The following is a 17,410-nucleotide window of genomic DNA, read 5'->3' as shown; positions in this document are numbered from 1 at the left end:
TACTGGAGTGGGGTGTTTATTTCTGGTGTTTATTTCTAACACAGTGATATTTGAGGGGAAATTTGAGTTCCCGGAAGCACCACTACTGTAGAGCTCTGTGAGACTTGTCTCTGAGCTTCAATTTTCAAGTCTGTTAAATAGAAATAAGAATAATGGTCACTTCATAGAGCACTATGCAGATTAAAATAGTAAAAAGATTAGCAGAGGGCCTGTAAATAACTGTTAGCAGTTACTGCTTTAAGATTTACCTGAGTGTTTTCCCAACTTCAGTTCCTCATCCATCTATAAGTATTTTGAGAAGAAAGCAAAGGAAAAATTTCTTCCACATAATTTCCTCATTGGTATTTTATCTACTTTGCTGCAGCTAACTATATTCTTCCCCACAACGTTTACAAGTCAGATGCACTCTGGACTAATGAGGTGAATACTTAGAGCTGGCTGTTAGACTCTAGGCTCTGAGACAGAGAAAAGGGGAAAGTGAGCTCTCTGTTCCTACGCATGTTTCTGATGTTAGCTAACTGTACTTAAATGAGTAGGGGTGGTGGGGACTTCAGTTCTGGAAGTACGGAGCAAGCACATCTCCCCCTTATCACACCTAAAACCCTGGTTAAAATGAATAAAACCACCAGCAGAAAACTCTAAAAGGTAGAGACAGAAAGGCAGACTTTCTAGGGAACCTTGCTATGCAAAGAATGTCTAATTGACTTGTGTTAAAAGAACTGATGAAAATAGAGAGGGAATGACAACAGAAAAAAACTTGGAACATCAGAGCAATCAACAGAACAGGTAAGAGTACTGGTAAATAAAATATACTACTTATTCTTTATCCAGTTTTTAAAATTCTTTTATAGATATTTGAAAGCAAAACCATAATAGTTTCCAATATGTTTCTCAATATACAGAAAGAAGTTAAACACTTAACACACTGTCAATTACTTCATTTAGTATGAGTGTTCTAAATAGGCCAATTGAAGGAGAGATTGGCAGAGTGGATTTTTTAAAAATGCTCCAACTATGTGATGTCTATAAGGAGCTCATTTCTAATACAATGATATAGGTAGGATGAAAGTAAAGACATACTATGAAAATACTAATCAAGGGCTTCCCTGGTGGCTAAGTGGTAAAGAATCTTCCTGCCAATCCACGAGACATGGGTTTGACCAGTGATCCAGGAAGATCCCACCTGCCCCAGAGCAAATAAGTCCATGCACCACAGCTACTGAGCCTGTGCTCTAGAACCCGGGAGCCATCGCAACTACTGAGACAAGTGCTGGCAGCTACTGAAGCCCGTGTGCCCTAGAGCCCATACTCTGCAGCAAGAGAAGTCGACGCAACGAGAAGCCCGTGCACTGCAACCAGAGAGTAGCCCCTGCTCGCTGCAATGAGAGCAAAGCCCACGCAGCCAGGAAGATCCAGCACAGCGAAAATAAATACATAAACAAAATTATATTAAAAAATACCAATCAAAAGAAAGGTGTAATATCACATAAAGCAGACTTCAAACCAAAGAAAGTTACTGGACACGGAAAGGAACATTATATACTGATAGACGTGTCAATGCACCAAAATGAAGAGTTAACGTTATGGTTTCAAGTATAAGGATATGAGGATAGACCTTGATTATAATACTGGTAACCTTGGACTTCAGTTTTCTGTACATTTCTCTAAGATTCAGTATTCCCATCTCAAAAAATATAGGAATAATAATGGCCATGCCTTGGGTTGTTCAAATGTATAAATGAGGTCAATACATAAAAGTAGCATGTTTTTGTTTGTATCTCCATGACCATATAAATGCTTTGGTCTGAAAATGGACACAAGAAATCCTCAAAGTAACCTTGACTTTCCAATTTTTGACATATCGCTTCTCATGAATAATAAGCTTTATTCGCAGAGCACAGTGTTTTGCTGTAAAACATAAGAGGAAAAATGTGCTGGTAAATTAATAACAGTCTCGGAAATATAGAATTCCAATTAATTTCAGAAATTACTATGTAATTATGGATAAATCAATGAAAATTCTGTTGACATAGAATATAGTAATTACATATGCCAATAGAGTGGAATCCATAGTGGAATCCATGTGGATCCTTACATATTTTCACCTGCCTCTTCTTTTCAGATTTAAAATAGGAAAGAAAGCTAAGGAATAAGAGAAATAAACTAGACCATGTAATGATTTAGTGGCTCAGCTGGTAAAGAATCCACCTGCAATGTGGAAGACCTGGGTTCAATCCCTGGGCTGGGAAGATCCCCTGAAGAAGGGAAAAGCTACCCACTCCAGTATTCTGGCCTGGAGAATTTCACGGACTGTATAGTCCATGGGGTCACAAAGAGTTGGACATGGCTGAGCGACTCTCACTTCACGTGCAATTATTTAGTATTCCGCAAAAAAGAACAAAAAATTATTACTCAAGTAAACACATTTAATATTTCCTTCCTTCCGTCCTTTCTTCCTTCTTTATTTCTATTTTTCTTTTAATTTTCTGTGTGTACTTCTCATCTTTCTATTTGCTGGGAATGGAGACATTTTTCCTTTTAACCATCATCCTTATCAATGTGTGTGTGAGTAAATGTACATGTTTTAACTACTGTAACTCAAGTGATTCAGGTAGAATTAAAGTAACAAGCTTCAGTAGAAATTAACTTTTCTTATAGATCTAGGCCAAAATTTACCATTCCAAAAGACACTGCTGCAGCTGCTGCTGCTGCTAAGTCGCTTCAGTCGTGTCTGACTCTGTGTGACCCCATAGACGGCAGCCCACTAGGCTCTTCTGTCCCTGGGATTCTCCAGGCAAGAACACTGGAGTGGGTTGCCATTTTCTTCTCCAATGCATGAAAGCGAAAAGTGAAAGTGAAGTCGCTCAGTAGTGCCTGACTCTTAGCGACCTCATGAACCGCAGCCTACCAGGCTCCTCTGTCCATGGGATTTTCCCAGGCAAGAGTACTGGAGTGGGGTGCGATTGCCTTAAAAGATTAAAAAGAAAATGAAAAAGAAAAAAAAATGTTCCTCTCCAAAAGGTATACTACTGTTTGAGCATCCCAAATAGTAGGTATCATTATTTTCATCCATCATAACTGACTAAAAGAATAGAGTAAAGCACAGGGATTTACTAATTTATACTATCTAAATTTTAATTTTCAGAAATGACTTAGCTACCAAACGAGTTGCTAAATGAATAATTGAAAATAAATGAACTGAAACATAAAATTTCAAATAACCTAATATTAAGTTTGAAGTTATAATTTATTAATAGAAAAAACTGATGCTCACAGGTTTTTATGGGAATTCAATTCATCGCATGTTGTTGCCTTCAGAAACATTCAGATACTCTAAAAACTTGGGAGATCTCAAACATGAGAGCTTATTAAAAGTCAAGCTGTCCCAGGTCAAAGCTGAAGAAACCAGTCTTTAAAGCTTCATTTTAGATAATTAAACTGCCTTAGGAAACAGTTCCAGATTAAAATAGCTCCAGTTTCTGGTTTTCTCAACTATATACAGTTAGAAGAACTAGTTATTTGAAAATACAATTCGAGCTTTGGGTGCTTATCCAAAGAAAAATTTTACTGTCCAGCTAGATATAGAGCTAACTAGCATATACATTTCTCATATTTAAATGCTGTCATGTCTCTATTTTCATGTTCTTAGATTTTATATACCACCAACTTCTGAAAGAATTTGTGACAGCTTAAAAATTGTGTTAAATGTTACCTGTGTGTGCGTGTACATGTACTCAGATGTCCGACTCCTTGAGACCACATGGACTGCAGCCCGCCAGGCTCCTCTGTCCATGGGATAGCCCAGGCAAGAATACTGGAGTGGGTTGCCTTTTCCTTCTCCAGGGGATCTTCCTGACCCAAGGTTCGAGCCCACATCTTCTGCATTGCAGGCAGATTCTTTACCACTTGAGCCACCAGGGAAATATGAATGTTACCTATGTTTCTTTAAAACAAATACAATATACACCTTTAGAGGAGAAAGGAAAATAGCTGTTACCAGTATCTATTTTATGAAGATATTACTAATATCATTTTTCCTACTGGCCATGGCCACTGAATTTGACTCTGAAAAAAAGTGTTATGATATTAAAGTCAACCGTAAAAGTAGTCATGTATGGATGTGAGAGTTGGACCATAAAGAAAGCTGAGCATCAAAGAATTGATGCTTTTGAACTGTTTTGTTGGAGAAGACTCTTGAGAATCCCTTGGACTGCAAGAAGATCAGACCAGTCAATCCTAAAGGAATCAGTCCTGAATATCCATTGGAAGGACTGATGCTGAGGCTGAAGTTCCAATACTGTTCCCACCTGATGAGAAGAACTGACTCATTGGAAAAGACCCTGATGCTGGGAAAGATTGAAGACAGGAGAAGAAGGGGACAACAGAGGATGAGATGGTTGGATGGCATCACCAACTTGATGAACATGAGTTTGAGCAAGCTCTGGGAGTTGGCAATGGACAGGGAAGCCTGGTGTGCTGCAGTCCATGGGGTCGCAGAGTCGGACACAACTGAGAGACTGAACTGAACTGTACCATAAAGAAATTAAAGCAGTAATTAGCACTTTACTTACATACATCAGAGATGTTTGATAAACAGTTTTTCTATTCACCTCCCAAGGTTTCCTCCTCTTCATGGTATGGCAAAATTCCAGCTATTATAAGGTTAGACAACTTACTAGAATGTTCAAAAGAAAAAAATTCAGATTGATTTCTGTTCATTTGGTTAACCTGACTTTAAAAGGAGTTTGTAAAAATCTAAATTTATAGACAAAGAATAAAGTAAGTTTTTGTTTGCTTTTAAATCTCAACTGGTTTATGGAAGGACAGGCAATACGAAGACAAAGTATTTCACATCTCAGCTCTAGTGCCTCTGTATACTCAGACTGAAATCCTTGCAGAATGCCAAGCCAGGGAAATGCTTCAGGGCCATTCATCCAAAGTCTTGAGATGCTGTGATTGAAAGTAGCATGTGGAATCAGTTTGAGAAAAATAAACCAAGTTGGAGGAAAATGACATGCGTAATAAACTAAGATAGAGTGGAGACTATTAAAAAATGGAAATTGCTTCAGGGAAATATTTTGAGATACAGCAGACAGAAATTTCAAAGCTGGAGAAACAGAATTTGCTTACACAGAACATACACTCTGAAATATTATGTGTCTATTCACTATCTGTATTTGCAGGAAATTGCTTTAAATACTCATCTGTAACCCAAAATATATTATAATAAATCCCACTGATAAAATACTTTTGTTCTTTAATGAACTGAAAATAGAAAAAGGTGTTTCTTGGCATGGTAGGAAAAGCTGTAAAGTACAGGCAAGAGAACAGGATTCCACCTGGCTTAACCACACATATTGTACTGGGTTCAATGTGGATGTCATTTGGCTTCTCTTCTAAGTATAAGGTGAAATGCGGTGACCTCAACGATCCCCCTTCCTCTGCCTGTGAATCCATAAGTCTAACACTTCCCAATGCTTTTGGTATTTAACAAAGGTTTGCTTGGCTAACATTACAGTTTTTACTATCACAAAGATATTGACTCAAATATAGGGTAAAATATTCAGGAAGTTTTGTAGGGCAAAACAATAACCTTAGGAAATTTGAATGAGACAGGTACAAAGGTCTTTTTAAAAATGATCCCAGAGCAAATTTTAAAGAAATATTTAGAGTTAAAGAGAGGCATCGGGTATTTGAAGTTAAATAAGAATGGTGTTCAGAATATATATCTTAAGATGCACAGACATGAAGCAGATGCAGAAAGATAACCTTTAAATCTTTATTCCATTCAGCAGAACAATTTCAATTTTCCCTACTATTCAGAATGATCAAAAAGCTCACTGGTTACAGAAGTCCTATTTGGAAATGTCCTCTGCTTGGTGCTTACGAAGTTTTAACACTCCGAAGAAATGCATCATAGTACGATTCTGATGAATAAAATAGATTGGTTATGAGGAATAGTAAGTACTGAAGTTTATGATCAAGATGGTAAGCATTTGTGTTCTATCATGGGTACACAATAACCCAATGTGAAGAATACTGGTACAAAATAACCTAATTACCTGGTGATATATCTTGCATATATTTTCTCATTTACTCCTCACCAAAGCCTTTAAGACTGCTTTGGAATACTGACCATAGTTTTCCCCACATTTTAAGGGAAGGAGGTATTCAAGACAGAGGTCACTGAAAGCTCTGTTCTTACAGTGGGGAAGATAGTCTTCTTTGTTGAGCATTGTTACTGTTAGGATCAGCTAATTTGTCTTAGTTTTGATCATTAAACAAGTTTTGATTATAATTTCACCACCATATAAAGTTCCTTTCAAAGAAAGAATGCACTGACAAAGCCATCTTCACAACTGTTTGCTGTGGTATGTGTAACGTAACTGTTGGTGCTCTATTTTGTATGTCAGCCTCTCAGGAATTTGCATGGTGTGTGTTATTGTGTGATAACCCAGATTCTATGGGCAAGAACTGAAGCTCTGAAAGGACCTATGAATAAGGCAGTAGCCTCAGCAAGGCTGACAATTCCTGAATCAAAATCTCAGAAATCTTGGTAACTGTTGTGTGGCAGAATTTTATACACACACACACACACTTGAGAACATGAGGCAATCACATTTCTTCGTTTAGATTCCTTTTTATCTTGCCCAGACTAGTTTTTACTTCTGGTTCATAGGAAAAATAGAGTACACCCCAGAGTCTTACCACCTCAGCATTCTAGAATCCAAACTCAACTTAGCAAGAAGAAAGAGATTAATAAAGCTTGTAGAAGCCAGCATATATTCTACCAAAGTCACAAATCAAAGTTGACAGCAGCTTGGCAAGAGACTAGAGGAATGATCGGATGGCCGGGGCAGAATAGAATATGACCAGCAAATTTATTTGCTCTCATTTACTTGCTCTCAATTATTTGATTATTCATTCATTCTTTCATTCATTTATGTATTGAATTACTCACTTATTAATAAACACTTATGGGGTCGAGCAGTGTTCAGTGTACTAGAGGAATCGAGAAGACTAAATCACGATCCCTGCTTTGGGAAGCTTGCTCTCTGATGGCGAGAGGGAATAGACAGGTATAAGTCATCACAAAGATGAAGACGATGATGAAAGCTCCTTCCATCAGCCTGACTAGAAGCCAGGTGCTGTTCTGAGTTCTAAAACTCAGATGCTGTAAGTGCTATAAGATGTGGTTAAGGGACTTCTCTGGAGGTGCAGTGGTTAAGACTCCATGCTTCCAATGCAAGAGGAACAGGTTTGATCCCTGATTGGGGAACTAAGATCCTGAGTGCTGCACTCGATGAGGCCAAAAAATAAATTAAAAAAAAAAAAAAAAAGACTTGGCAATTCCCTGGTGCTTTAGAACTCTGAGCTTTCACTGCCATGGGCCTGGGTCAAAAAAATGAATATAAAATAGAATCTGAGAATAAAACAAACCAAATCTATTTTAAAATGTAGTTAAAATGTACAGCTCTATTGAACCTGCAGGCAAATAGAGTACAGTTTACTAATTCTTTCATGCTGTTGTCCCTGGAGTTCTGTGCTAAGATGTTACCATTCCACAATGATGACCACAGAGATGGCAACATCACCCTGTACCACTCAGGCCCTTTGAGTGTGTGTGGCTGATTTACACAGGCACAAGTACTTTGTTCTCCACAAAATATTTTCTTTAAAGATGGGATTACAGGGTCGCTGGGGGCTGAGGCAGATAATTTAGTAGGAGTATGGCATTAATAGATACACACTACTAAGACTGGTAAGCAACAAAGATTTACAGTACAGCACAGGGAATTATTTCAATATCTTGTAATAACACGTAATGGAACAAGAATCAAATAATAATAATATATATACATATGCATATGTATATATATTACTCAGTCATTTTGCTGCTGTATGCCTGAAACTAACACATTGTAAATCAACTCTACTTCAGTTTAAAGAAAAAGAGAGAATTCCAGGGCCCCAACTACAAATGCACCATAACATGTCATCCTAATGAGTGTGTCTGTGTTAATCAGCCATGCACACTCAAAGGGCCTGAGTGGTACAGGGTGATGTTGCTATCTCTGTGGTCATCATTGTGGAATGGTAATATCTAGACAGCAGAGAACTCCAGGGACAAAGGCATGAAAGAGTTAGTAAACTATACTCTATTTGCCTGCAGGCTCAATAGAGCTGTACTAGTAAACTTCTTTCAGATTACAAGTACACCACCCACCAACACTCACCAACATTCACCCCTGCCATCTCTTTTAGAGGTATATTTCCAATATTTTTGCTTTGTATGTTTAAGAACTATCCGTCATAATATATAGTATACTTGGGCTTCCCAGGTGGCTTAGTGGTAAAAAATCTACCTGCCAATGCAGGAGACATGGGCTCGAACCCTGGGTCAGGAAGACCCCTTGGAGAAGAGCCTAGCAACCCAGTCCAGTTTTCTTGCCTGGGAAATTCCATGGACAGAGGAGCCTGGCAGACTATAGTCCATGGGTTCGCAAAGAGTCGGACATGACTCAATGACTAAGCAACAACAACTCAGCGGAACTAGAAACATCTAGATCCTTACAAGGAATGATAATGTGGAGTTACCACCATCATCTAGCCTCAGAACTTTAGGCTCCCAGCTCCCACGAAAATAAAATTCTAGTATCTAAAAATCAAAGGAAAATTTAATAAACACATTTCCATGAGAAAAAAAGGTTCATATGCTACAGTAAACTTTTTATAGTAGTTATGTTGCCATCTCTTTGAAGTTGACCAACTTTGATTAAGTATGAGTTGAATGCATGCTCCCTTAATGCGGGTGGGGAGTAGGGAAAGCAGAGAAAATATATGAATCCTCTAACCAGTGACAAATAGACTTGGGTAAGCGGCTCAAGTGAGGGACTGAAATCCAACTCATGCACTTGCCATCAAACTACAATCTCCAAAGCTATAAGGTCCAAGAGGGAGCATCTTTTCCTTGTTCATACAAAGGTACAAATAAAGCTAATGGTGGCCTGCTTTTTATCTGACTCGGACTTCTCACTTTCCTCTAATCTTCAGAAAATCATATTGGCTCTACCTTCAGAACAGACCCAGGATCTGATCAGTTTTCACAAACTTCAATGCTACTAGCTGGGCCCAAGCCCAGCTTGCCTGGATTGTTGCAATAGCCTCTTAACTCAGGCCTCCTGCTACCACCTTATTCCTCCTGTAGTTTATTCTCAGCATAGCAACCAGAATAATCATACTAAAGCATAAGCTGGGTTGTGTGGCTCCTCTGCTTAAAACACTCCAATGTCCCATTCCAGTCAGAGCAAATGCCAAGTTTGACAGTCCCCACCAGGCCTCTGTGATTTCCCCTTTTGCCCTAGATCTCTGAACTCACCTCTCACTTTTCTATTCACTGATTCTGTTGCGACACACAGGTCTCTGGATCGTTCCCTTAAACACCATGCATGCCCTTGCCTGAAGACATTTGCACACACTGTTCTGTTTGCCCAGAGTCCAGACATCCGCTTACACTGAAACACTCTAACACAGGAAGCCCCGAGGTACTTGTTATTTCCAAAACTATAGGGACTTTGTAGAGGATTTTACCTGAATACATGGCATACAACTCTTTTTTTCTGTATTGAAGAAAAGTTTTTGCTTCTTTTAAAGAAATGGCATGCATTTTTCCTAGGGGACAATTGTGAATAATGTAACTGCTTCTTTCCCTTTTGGCTTTAGTCATCAGGAAGGTCACAACCAAAATTTCAACTAAGTGATTGCTGAGAGACATGTAGCTTAAAAATTATCGTTACAAAGTACCACTTCCCACCATATACCTCTTAGTCCTAATTTGACCTTTTGATCCCTGTATTCTTTCTATTTCTCATTTGCATCTATTTGTATTTTAACCTCATTGCTTTTCAAGCCCTTCATTAAATGATATTTTCAAATTAAGTAGGGAAATGAAATCACATTTGTTATGTGGCTTTGCAGACAATCAGTAGGACAGGGAAAAACAATTTTATTGGGGCCAAATTGAAATCCCCAGGAAGTGTGATGGATTTCCTAGCTTCATGTCTGTATCTTTTTTCCCATCATGATGTATCTAGAAGATTATGAATAAAATCATGCTCTAACCATGTAAGAAAATATGACAAAAAACTGAATAATCAGAAGGTTTTTTTTTTTTAATTTTTATTTATTTGGCTGCACCAAGTCTTAGTTGTGGGATCTTTTTTTTTTTTTTTTTTGCCACATTATTTATTTTTTAATTGAAGGATAATTGCTTTACAGAATTTTGTGGTTTTCTGTCAAAAATTGATTCAAGAGATAGAAGGATTTGAAATTAAAATAAAATCAGAACAGGTGAGGCAGACATTTTCATTAAAATACTGTAGTTTTATTATGTTATTTTTGGGGAAGATCCCCTGGAGGAGGAAATAGCAACCCACTCCAGTATTCTTGCCTGAAAAATCCACGGACAGAGGAGCCTGGTGAGCTACAGTTCAAAGGGCCAGAAAGAGTCAGACACAACTGAAGTGACTTAGCATATCATAAGGGCAAGTTTTAAAGAAATATAAAATAACACACATTGTGCTCTTATACAATGAACTCAGGATCCTATCATCTTCTCACCTTTGGCAAAAGTGAAAGTGAAAGTGAAGTCGCTCAGTCGTGTCTGACTCTTTGCGACCTGTGGACTGTAGCCCACAAAGCTCCTTCATCCATGGGATTCTCCAGGCAAGAATACCGGAGTGGGTTGCCATTTCCTTCTCCAGAGGATCTTCCCGACCCAGGGATCGAACCCAGGTCTCCCACATTGCAGGCAGACACTTTAACCTCTGCGCCACCAGGGAAGCCCTTGGTAACTATGTGATATTTAATTTGGAAAGATTTTTAAAAATTTGACTTCTTTCCCCAATAATAAGAGTTTAGTGATACTTTCAGATCAAATACATCCATCTGAGGTACCCCTACTAGCAAAGTACTGCTCCTTTCTGTACTTTGATTGTAGTGATTTGGCCTTACAAGGTTCTTTTTGAAGCTACTTGATATGGTTCATGAGTATTTATTCTCATATTAATAGGTGCAATCAATAACCCTGCAATAATTTTGCAGAAATGATGTTTTAATTAGGCAGCAGTTGGCACCTTAAAGGCCAGAATGTTTAACCACCAGAATATCATCAGCTCAAGCAGCAGATGGAGGGCAAGAAGGTTGATCTATATAAATGATCTAGTTGGGAAGGAAATTGGCCATCATGCTTACTATTATTATCCCTTAAGTAGTTAATGTATCAATGAAGTGTGCAAATCTCCCACAAGCATAATGCAAAAAATATGAGAGACAACTTTAAGAACAAACTGGAGAGAAACAGCTGGTAGAGAGGTCCCAGAGGAGACTGGGGATGATGTTCTGTGATGACAGGAAAAGCAGATGTGAGAGGTAGGACATCTAGGAGGAGACAGCAGAAGTCCAAGTTGGCTTCCTCTTCGCAGAGTCGAAGTGAACTCTGCATGTGATTAACAGGTTATCTTTTGAGTTTTCTGTTTCAGTTTTGTAGCACCAGACAAGATGCTAAGGAAAAGAGGGTTGAACTCCTGAGGGCAAGAACTGCGGTGCGTATATGGAACCTAGACTAGTGGCAATACTACAGGTGCTAAGTATATACTGATTTATCTCAATCATTCATTCTTTAACATATGGGATGAATACCTGCTGTGTGCAAGGAACTGTTCTAGGTCAAATGTTCAAAACCACAGAACAAATACTTGTGGTTTGACAATTGCGGTCATCTGACTGTGGAACAGTCCTCAGCCTAGACTGATAAGGAAACTTTCTCATCCCCTCTTGTTCCAGGAAAGAGGTAGGACCTCAGAGGCAAAGAAAAGAAGGGATATAGGTTTGCAATCTATGTGTCCTAATCCTCAAATTAAAGTCACCTTCTCTTGTTGCTGTTAAAGTTAACTTTTGTTGTTGCTGTTAATTTTCTATTGCTTGTGCATGACTGACTAATCTAAAATCAGTTTTGGAGGTTGTTGTTAATTAAAGCTAATTTTTGTGGTTGCTATTAATTTTCTACCGGTTGTGCTTGCAAGATTTTAAATTAAGATTAAGACCTGTTTCAATAGTTCCAGATATGATGGAGTGGTAAAATTCTTAAGTGAGTAAGAGAAGTGGTTACATATGCATAACCAGAACAAAAGGTGATAATTTTATTATATCTAAACTCTTTGATGTCAAGTTGGAACTGTCTTCCCTATTCTTAGTATTTATTGAGTGAATGATTCAAGGCTAAGATTTTAGTCATCTGAAATATGAAAATAATGCTACTTATTTTTATATCTAAAAAAAATGAATCCTAAATGGAACTTCCAGAGTATGGTAGCCAAGATAAAATCTATTTTTTTATGAGTTGATGTTATAGGTAGAGGGTGTTCTTCAGTTTTGACGACTGAAAATGCTTGGTAGCTGATAGCATAATTTCTGATGTTGCAAAAGCAAAGTTCTTAGCCAGTCCTGCTACTTGAAAATCACATTATTACATTATTATTTATTAATGAACTACCTATTGCAAGTGTATTATTATATACAAAGATTTATCACATACAATCACATACACTCCAGTTAGGGAAATCTAATATCAATTCCTAGCTCTGCTACTAACTAGCTGTATGATTTTGACCAAGCATTTAATTTCTTAGGCTTTGGTACTTTCAACTGAAAAACTGACAATAGGCTGGATAGCCACACACACACACACACAAAAAATATCCCACTATGCATAGTCGAAAAAATAAACATGTTAAAAATTTTAAATACAATAAAAAACATGAAGTATATTCTCTATTTTCTGTTTCTGAAAATACTTTCCACATTTTTTTGATAACACTAAAGAAAAGAGTCATGAAAGAGATGTAACAAAAAGAAAAGTATTCTAATATATTTCTGGAATATGGAAGATTCCTAAACAAGACAAGTCTTGAATTCATCCACAGAAGGAGATCTATCATTGCCCCCCTACAGAAGACCATGATTCCAGGCTCAAGAATTTTTTGTTGTTGTTAAGAAAAGTAATCCAGTTAAGAGGATCTACAAGGAGATATGGGCTTCCCCAGATGGCTCAGTGATAAAGAATCTGCAGGAGCCTCAGGAGATGCAGCTTTAATCCCTGGGTTGGGAAGATCCCTGGAGGAGGGCACAGCAACCCATTCCAGTATTGCCTGGAGAATCCCATGGATAGAGGAGCCTGGCAGGCTACAGTCCATGGGGACGCAAAGAGTGGGACATGACTGAAGCGACTTAGCATGTATGCACAAGGAGATGTGTGAACCAATGAATATCCCCCCTCACCTCACTTTGACCTCTAAGGAACATATGAAAGGCAGAAACTGGAAAGTGGTTAATGCAAACACATCACTGATTCATGGGACTATGACACATAGGGGAACTATGCTATGGAAAACTTAGGGGAACAAATTAACTTCTTAGACTGTGATTGAAAGTGGAAAGTACCAAAAAATAAAAAAATAAAAAAAAAGAAAGTGGAAAGTACCAATCCTTTGGTTTTCCAGGGATTCCTGTGATTTTAAACTCCAAGGACACCTTGGAAATTCCTTTTTTCATTAACATCTACCTTTATATTCCTCCAGAAGATTTCTCACAGCCCTGGCTCCTGCTGTACCTCCAGCCTGGGGAGGAGTGCCCAGGCTAGTTTTTCCTTCTAAAAATTGGGCTTTGACTTCCTCTGCGATCTCAGGACCAGTGTGTTTCTTTGACTTTATACCGTTTCAGAAATGGAACTCCATCAGGTCCAACCCCTGGACACTGGAGTGGGTTCACTGTCAGCATGGTTGACTCCCACATTTAAGTCATTTATTAAATCCTATTCTTGAATATTCAGGTTTCCTCTTCAAAGTTCACTTATGCTGCTTCAAGAAAGGAATCATTTCTGAAAGGCTGTGTTACTAGTTGATCAGATCCCCAGCTGCCATGTGCTTTTGTGATGTGCTGATGGAATAGTGAAGAGATCCTGGAGAATTGTTTTATTAATCACAAAATTTCACTTCCTTGGGTCTTGTCTCTAAGATTATTTTCAACTGTTTATTATATACACTCTTTTTTTTTTCACTATTTCAGGAAAATGTTATTGTAAGAGCAAGGTAAGCCATTAATAATTTTTAAGAATAAAATATCATAGTTCCATTTTCAGAAATACAGAATGCTTTAAGGCTGCAGAGAGGTGAAAGACTGAAAATACTGTTACAATATGTATTGATTACTTCATAATGTTTTAGGACAATCAGTATGATATTATATATGTACCAGTTAGTTTAGCATATGATTTTGTGTCTGGTATCCAACACAACATCGAGGGTGCACAGTCAAAGAGAGATTCAGTTCAGTTCAGTCGCTCAGTCATGTCCGACTCTTTGAAACCCCATGAATTGCAGCATTCCAGGCCTCCTTGTCCATCACCAACACCCAGAGTTTACCCAAACTCACATTCATCGAGTTGGTGATGCCATCCAACCATCTCATCCTCTGTTGTCCCCTTCTCCTCCTGCCCCCAATCCCTCCCAGCATCATACACTCTTAATGCACTGCCCTGATTTCAGAAGGATTGCTTCTTTGCAAAGGAAACATTATTATTATGTTGAACCCAGACATACCTTCTGTAAAAAAAGCCTTAGAATATTCAGATGGATTTGATGGCCATTCTTAAATAAAGGAATACTTCCCCCAATTATTTATGTTATGTGACTTTCTAAAGGAATTTAGGACTTTAAGGTTGAGCATTATAAAAATGCATGTATAAACAGTCATTATGTAAAAATTAAGTAGCCCAGAGAACACTTTATTATAAGCTCTCAACTATCTCAACTGATGAAGTATCAGAATATGGTACTTTTTATTCCGCCAAACGTTGTTTAATGCTTCCTGAAACAAACATGACAACTGTTATACACTTAAGATGTATATTCAGCCTTGGAAATATGCAGTAAGACTTAATATTCAGAATAACAATATTTTATATGGATACATTGGCAATTTTTTCATCATGAACACAGAAAACTCTGAGCAAAGCATGTTTTATCATAGCCACAACCATTGTAAGTCCTGCATCAAATCAATTCCCCACACCCAGGAGTCCCCTGATGGGCTGCATAAACTGATCAGTAAAATATGATTATGCATGTCAGCCCCACTGAAACAGGAGTATTACCCTTCATGGATGACAGTTGGAGCCAAGCCCTGAGGACAAAAGTTAGATCTCTAAACAGCTATCCAATTGACCTGCCTTACATGAAGCTACCCCTTGTGATAACAATGGTGAATCATTACCGTGGCAAAGGGCATTCACTGCTTCTAAGCCAACAGCCAGGAAGAAGGTTTCCTCCTGCTGTCTAACTTGGGCCTTAGTCTGTTCTGCACACCAAGGGTTTTATTTGGAGATAAACAAATCCATATTGAGACTTATTGCTGCTGTTGGCACACCAGAGAACATCAAAACCTACTGCTGTACAAAGTGACCATCAAAGGTGGAGGGCAGTTTGGGGGAGGGAGTGGAAGGAATTTCAAAGTATAAGAAGCCAATGTTTATTTATAGAAAGTATTGTTTCCTTTAAGTAAAATTCTGACCAAAGGATTGAGTTTTAATGACCAAGGATGAAGTAACACGAATAGTCTGAATTAGGAAATCTTAGCAATCAATATTCCTGTATAGGATTATTGATTTTGTGTACATAACAGCCAGCAATTTGGATTGCAGTCACAGTTGTAAGTTTACATCTGAAATCTTCATGAGTAGAATTATTTCATCAGGTATCTTTGATATACAATGTCATGAACAAGCCTGGTCTTTATACAGGGGATGGCAGTATACACAGTGGGAGTAGGAGCAAGCCTCTGGAGCCAGGGTTTGAATTCCCTGCTTAGCTCCTTACTGGTTAAGAGACCTTGAACAAGTTTAAGTCATTTAACCTCAGTGTACCCTAGAGCTAAACCTGTAACTCAAGAACAAGAATACCACATACCTGTTTAAGTGACTGTGAGGATTAACTAAGAATCCTTGCAGGGTGGCTGGCACATAAAAGAAATATTTCAGTACTAGCTGTTATCATTGCTCAATAAATATGGATCAAGTACCTACTAAGCACAAGGAGCATATGACTCTTCTATAGGAAATGTTAATGTGGCCTGAAATTTCTTTGCACTGGAAATAATAACATTCTATATTTCTAAAATTCCTTGTTTTCTTCTAAAATAGGGAAGTGTCTCTTCACATGAGTTCTTTTTTTCCCCATAAACAAGAAAACTGGTCAAGAGAGAACAATCTAACATGAGAATGAAGCTATGCTACCTTTTGTTTCAGTAAGGATCTTTTATCCTACGAAAATAAAAAAATCCAATTTTTATTTTTAAATCAAAGAAGCAATTTCCCATGTAATATCACTTGGCGTTTTCTCTGTTCAGACTTGGAAGGTAAAACCAATTCTTTGGGTCACTGGACTTGAGTTTTACTTCAAAAATAAGTTATAACGGGTAAATGGAATTAGTGTAGAAGTAAAAGAGAGATTTCCTTAATCACGCCTAGCTTTAAAATCACTCCAGAGGTGACCAACCTCCCAAAGGCAGTGGGTCTAAAATTAGGCCTAATTTCTGTGTAGGGAAGAGGCAAGGAGCTTTTAAGCAGTAGGCAGAGGTGGGGACCCCGTGGCTTTCATTTGACAAAGCCCACAGCAAGCCCTGGAGGAGAAGGGAGCAGAGCTCAGAAAATAGGATTTCCCACCTTAGAGTCTGTGGCTATGCCGGTCAAAAGCCTGTAAGGCAGTTTAACAGATGTGAAAGGTAATTACAGGAGACTGGGGAAGAGAAACGGGACGAGAGAGAAAGCGGGGGATGGGGGCGGGGAAGCGCAGGAAGAAGCGAGTAAAGAACCAGGTGCGAGTATTCTTTAAGTCAGAAACACTGAAAGCCGACAAACAACAAACTTTTATCCAGAGTAAGTGACACACAAAGCACCATAATGTTGTACTTTTGTATTACCACAAAGGGAAGAGAAATACTAACTACCCAATATTTTTAAGAAAAGAGAACAGGGCGTATTGGGTTATCTCCTCAGTGCTTTAGCTGTGGAATTCTATTTTCCGGTGGCTGGGAGACAAGAGAGGCATTTGAGAGAGAAATCAGGGAACTTATGGAGGGAATAGCACAAGCCGGAGAAAGCGCGGCAGAATAGTTAGAGAGGACCAAGGGCGATGGTTGAAGCCACAGCTGCTGCAGGACCAGTAGGAGAGTCGAAGATTCGGAAAGAAAGGAGTTAAGTCGGGGAGCCGGTGGTGGGGGGAAGGCTGGGGGTGGGTTGGGGGAATCCAAATCCAATGGCCCAGAGCAGAATATTTCCAGAGGTGACATGTTTTTT

General features: G+C 38.5%; 1 protein-coding gene across 7 annotated transcripts in view; it reads right to left on the bottom strand.

The window, feature by feature from the left end:
* Positions 1–17,410, bottom strand: part of PLXDC2 (plexin domain containing 2) — a 430,201-nt gene that overhangs the window by 341,018 nt on the left and 71,773 nt on the right. For 5 of the 7 annotated variants that reach the window (XM_015473986.3, XM_059892585.1, XM_059892586.1 and 2 more), the window contains exon 1: positions 1–17,410. This exon is cut by the window's left edge. The exons of the other annotated variants lie outside the window; for them this stretch is intronic. The gene's annotated coding sequence lies outside the window, so the exon portion shown is untranslated. 7 annotated transcript variants of the gene reach the window in all.

The sequence above is a fragment of the Bos taurus genome, chromosome 13, assembly GCF_002263795.3.
Source record: "Bos taurus isolate L1 Dominette 01449 registration number 42190680 breed Hereford chromosome 13, ARS-UCD2.0, whole genome shotgun sequence".
NCBI lineage: Eukaryota > Metazoa > Chordata > Mammalia > Artiodactyla > Bovidae > Bos > Bos taurus.
This window is presented reverse-complemented; position numbering and strand designations above follow the sequence as displayed.